Genomic DNA, 6,180 nt, shown 5'->3' on the forward strand with positions numbered 1-6,180 from the left:
AGGTACACATATATATATTCCTTTTCATACTCTTTTCCATTATGGTTTATCACAGGATATTGCATATAGTTCCCTGTGCTATACAGTAGGACCTTGTTGTTTATCCATCCTATATATACTAGTTTGCATCTGCTAATCCCAAACTCCCAGTGATAGGATGGTATCTGAACCTTTTCCGTGCCTGTGTCTCTGTTACTTCTTATACATCCGAATAACTCTACCTCGTTCTCAGAATGCCTTCCAAGGAAGCATTGCTGACCGGCTTTTTATATCTGAAATTCTACCTCACACATTAAGCAAGTTCTATAGAGATCACCTAGCTCTATATTTCTCAAACATCAGACATTTGCCCATCACCTCAGTAGTTTATGTCATATCTGAGGACTACCTGTATTGTTATTTACTTAATCTTTTCCTCTAAATCCACTCTTTTTAAAAACTGAAATACTATCGTTTAAAAAGATAACTTTATGTGCTATGCCAAAAAAATAACTGTCTATGTCTATGTACCACCCCAAAATAGCCCATGTGCCACAAGTGTTACCTGTGCTGCCCACTGAGAAACACTGACCTAGACCAAGCTTTTCATCTCACAGATGAGAAATCTGAGCTCCAAGAAGCTAAGAGATGTGTCTCAGGTCTCACAATCAGTGTCAAACTAGAACAAAATCCCAAGTTTTTTTTTAACTTGCAGGAATGTTCCCCCCCATCTTCCCTTGCTCTATGGTACTAGAAACACACCTATTCTTTTGGTTAAGCTATAAACCCCTGCTCAGAAAGGTGTGCTACTCTGTGTAAGTAAAATACTAACTTTGATGATTCGTTTTCTACTTAGGATTTCATGTCATTAGTCAGCATTAAGCCAGAGTACTTTGTTAAACTTCAGGTAATAACAGTTGCTGGGAAGAATTTCATTTTCTTTTATGTTGTTTCTGTTGTAGTATCAACAATTCCAATCTCATAAATTTTAAAATAGATTACTGTCATGAAACATATCAGGCTCTAAAAAATGTATACCCTTTGATTTGGAACCTATATTAAGGAAATAATCAGAAATGCAGCCAAAGATTTATGTGTAAAATTAATAACTGTTGAATTATTTATGTTAGTGATATATTTTAAATGTATCATAAAAACGATACATTTTAATGGTGGAATATAAGTAGCCCTTAAAAACAATATTTTCAAATAATTTTGATGACTTAGAAAATACTCTTAATATGTTAAGAAAAAAAAGATATTAGATTGTATCTACAGCTTGACCTCAATTATATAAAAAATAAATATATGTGCACCATTTTAAAAGACTAGACTAGAAAGGTACACCCACAATGTCAGCTATTATAATCAATGACAAATTATCTTCTTTTTCCTTTTCTGTAATTTTGAGTTATTCTATAATTATTCTATAACTAACTACTTTCATAATACGGGAACTAAATAATTTTAAATGATTATTATTGGGGTTCAATATCAGCCTCAAATGTTGGAAGTATCCCAGCACTGAGCTACTCTGTTTTACGGCAAGGGCTGGAAGAAGAACACCATCCACACTACAGTTCCAAGTGACCAAGGGGTGCCCATGGAACCAAATTTCCAGATCAGTTTGAACCAGAAAATGCATGCAAATCATTTAAGACCCTTCATGTCTCTCTATATAAGGAAAAGCTATATCTAAATACAAACTGAGTTAGGATATATAAGAAATGCATACATAAGAATATAAGAAGAGATTAAAAGAAAAGCAATGGAAAACTAAAAGATGTAAAATGGAATAAAATAAGTTCTCTGAGGACAGACCAAAAATATTCAAGCAAACAAAACCAAACCAAAACAACAAACCAAACGAAACCAGGAATCTGTCAACAAATCAGTAGTAAACTTTAAAGTCATAATTCTGTTTTGAGAGAAACAAATTACTAGGAAGGATTAAATCTGTCCAGAGAGAAAAACATCTTACCTTAGAGCTCACCTTGTACAAGGTACTCAGTGAGGTATTGGCAGCTGTTAGCAGTTCAGCCAGGACAGGTCTCTGAAAGTGGATGTGCTGATGGATTTATTGCCACCTGTTATCTGGGGATGTCATGTGTGCCTTTTGTCCACAAAGATTTAATTGGAACCTTAGCTCCCTGCATCACAGGCAGGAAAGCAGCACTGAAGAGGATAAAGAGAGGGGAGAAATTATCCTAAATAAAGATGAACTGGGCTACACCGTTTTTCATTCATGCTTATCTATCATCAAACACATTAACGTTTGTCTGGGTCTGAATACAAACTGGAAGACACAAGGGAACAAGGGTACGGTTCCTCTCTCTTGTTACTTAGTCAAAGAGGCTCCACTACCCAACTGCTTTCGGGAAAGAAACAAATCTTACAACACCTGCAGGACCAAAAACAAAAGAAAAACAAAAAACAAACAAATGAAAAAAACTATGCATATTGTTCTCAAGTATAAAAACCCAACACCTATGGGTCTCTGTGGAAGCACAGATTGCGCACTTCCATCTTTATATCCCAATACTAGCTCAAAGCCTGGCACGTGGAAGTCTCCAGTAAATATTTCTTGTATGAATGACTGGATGGATGGTTACATGAGAGAGTATGGCTCATTGTGGAATCTTCGAGTGGCCCTATAGATCTATACTCTTATGACATTAAGAGTCATCAGTGGGGCAAAGAACATAAAAAATTTACAAAAGAGCAAATGGAACTATTGAGCAGAGTAGCAGTGGAGATGTCCTAACTGTGGAATTTGTAGCCCCTCCTAATTTTCTTAATTAACTTGGGAACTTTCAAGTTCAGGCTTAAAAAAAAAAAAAAAAAAAAAAAAGGAAAGCGATTTAAAGGAACCCTGGAAAGAGAAATAGGAAGGAAGCAATAGAAATAGGAGGAGGGGAGTGTATGAGTTTGCTATTGCTGATATAACAAATTACCACAAACTTAAAGGCTTATAACAACACAAATGTATTATCTTAGAGTTCTGGAGGTCAGAATTCCAAAATAGATCTTATTGGGCTAAAACTCAAGGAGTTGGCAGAGGTGCAATTCTTCTGGAGACTCTAGGAGAGAATCTGTTACCTTGCCTTTTCCAGCCTCTAGAGGTCACCTTCATTTCTTGGCTCAGGGTTCCCTTCCACCTTCAAAGTCAGCAGCACAGCATTAATTGTCTCTCTCTCTCTCTCTTCCATTTAACTTTCTATCACTCTCTCTCTTAGCCTCTTGTCTCCCTCCTTCACTTAAAAGAACTCATGTGATGACATTGGCTCATTCAGATAATCCAAGATAATCTCCCCATCTCAAGATCCTGAACTTAATCACATCTGCAAAGGCCCATTACCATGTAAGGTAACATATTCACAGGTTCCAAGAATATGGTGTGGACATCTCGGGGGGAGGGAGGGTCATTATTCTGCCTACTGCAGGGAGCATGGCATACGGGCTCCCTTACACTCCTGTTGCCTGAGCCTCTCTGAAAAGAGGGCATTAGGGCCAAAAGATAGAGGAGCGTATTAATAATAAAGACATTTACAAGATTCTGGGCATAAGGCAGTGTCATGCCGGAGCCCAGATGACACTTCTACCATGATGCCCTCCAGCCTAAGTACAGCTTTGGTACTCTGAGGTCTCAAGGCAGCCACCAGCAAAGCAAAGCTGTGTGTAGAGAGCATTAGCAGAAAAGAGCTTGTGTAGAGCACCTCCACAGGGAAGAATAAACTGTTTTGAGAGACCACCAAACTGCAAATGCCCCATAGAGCTGGAAAACCATGGTTTAGAGCAGCGGTCCCCAACCTTTTTGGCACCAGGGACCGGTTTCATGGAAGACAATTTTTCCACGGACGGGGCCGGGCGGGGGAGGGGAGATGGTGTTGGGATGATTCAAGCACATTACATTTATTGTACACTTTATTTCTATTATTATTACATTGTAATATACAATGAAATAATTATACAACTCACCATAATGCTGACAGAAGGCAGAGTTCAGGTGGTAATGCGAGCTATGGGGCGCGGCTGTAAATACAGATGAAGCTTCACTCACTTGCCCCTGCTCACCTCCTGCTGTGCAGCCCAGTTCCTAACAGGCCACAGACCGGTACTGGTCCGTGGCCCAGGGGTTGGGGACCCCTGGTTTAGAGGAGCTGAGGGCCTGAGAGACCATGTACTGGCTAAGAATCATCATACTTTGGGCATTAATAGAAATCATAGCACCAATAATAATAGCTATCATTTATTGAGCCCCCCACTACATAGCAGACATGTTTCTACTATATGCATATATTATACATTATATATATTTCAGTTAACTGTAACCATGCTAGTATTCACAGGCTAGCCAAGTTTGGAGTGTTCTCATAAATGCCCATCACTGTTAATAATCACAGTGTTGTCTATCAAACAGAAATGAGGTCTTGGGACTTCCCTGGTGATCCGGTGGCTGAGACTCTGCGTTCCCAATGCAGGGGGCCCAGGTTCAATCCCTGGTCAGGGAACTAGATCCCGCATGCCGCAACTAAGAGTTCTCATGCTGCAACTAAAGATTCCGCATGCCACCATGAAGATCCCGTGTGCCACGACTAAGACCCAGTGCAGCCAAATAAATAAATAAATATTTTTTAAAAAAAAAGAAAAAAGAAATGAGCCCTTATCTTCCTCCTGTTTAATTTTCTAATGTTAAAAAATAAATAAATAAATAAGGACTTCCCTGGCTGTCCAATGGTTAAAACTCCATGCTTCCACTTAGGCGGGGGTGGGGGTTCGATCCCTGCTTGGGGAACTAAGATCCTACATGCTGTGCGGCGCAGCCAGGAAAATTTTTTAAAAAGCTGGTGTGAATATGGGGAAATGTAAATTCATATACACTATTAGTGTGCAAATAGAAACAATTCTTTTAGAAAGCAATTTGGCTTTCTATCTCGTCTTTCTTTTTTTCTTCCCTTTGGAAGAAGTTCTTTTTTTTTTTAATTAACATATAGTTAATTTACAATGTTGTGTTAGTTTCAAGAGCAAAGTGATACAGCTACGTATATATGTACTTATATATATATATAATTTTTCAGATTATTTTTCATTATAGGTTATTACAAAACATTGTGCTATACAGTAGGTCCTTGTTGTTTACCTGTTTTATATATAGTAGTGCGTATATGTTAATCCCAAACTCCTTATTTATCTCCCTCCCCAATCTCTTGTCTTTCAAGTTATAAAATGTCCATATCTTTTAAACCTAGTAATTTCACTTCATAGGAATCTACTCTAAGAATATAAAGTAAAATATGGGGGGAATATCACAGGTACAAAATTTTTATCAGCGGTGAGGGAAAAACTGGAAACATCTCAAATGTCCAACTGTAGAAAAGATTTAAGAATATGGGTTTGAAGGACTACCATGTTGCTGTTAAAACAGAGAAAAAAAGATTATTATGGAGGCTATATATCAACCTGGAAAAAATTACATATGTTTATACCTAGATATTACAATGGAAAGTAAAAAGGTAGGGTATAAAACTTCATGTAAATTCACAGCAGCATTGTGCATAATTGCCAAAAGGTGGAAGCAACCCAAATGTTCACTGGTGGATGAATGGATAAACAAAATGTGATATTTGCATACAGTACAATATTATTCAGCCTTAAAAAGGAAGGAAATTCTGACACATGCTACATGGATAAACCCTGAGGACATTATGCTAAGTTTAATAAGCCAGTCACAAGAAGACAAATATTGATTTCACTTATTTGAGCTAACTAGAGTAGTCAAATTCATAGAATCAGAAAGTAGAAAGGTGGTTTCCAGGGTCTGGAGGGAGGAGGAAGTGAGTTTTTGTTTTGCAAGCTGAAAAATGTCCAGAGATTGGTTGGTTGCCCAACAACATGTATATTCTTAATGCTACTGAACTGTCACTTAAAAATGGCTAGGGTAATAAATTTTATGTTATGTATATTTTATTACAATTAATGTTTTAAACTTTATGTGCATTGTCATTATATATCTCTAAAAATTCCATATACATAAGACAAATGTACCTAAGTTATATTAGTGGTTATGCTAAATGGCAAAAATTATAGGAGATTTTTTATTTAATATCCAAATTATAGTGGAAAAATTTTAAAATAAAAAGTCACGAGTAAAAGTAAGAGCTTAGTCTGTGTGTAATTAGACTGGTAGACTCTGAGCCCCCA

The sequence above is a fragment of the Eubalaena glacialis genome, chromosome 9, assembly GCF_028564815.1.
Source record: "Eubalaena glacialis isolate mEubGla1 chromosome 9, mEubGla1.1.hap2.+ XY, whole genome shotgun sequence".
Classification (NCBI taxonomy): Eukaryota; Metazoa; Chordata; class Mammalia; order Artiodactyla; family Balaenidae; genus Eubalaena; species Eubalaena glacialis.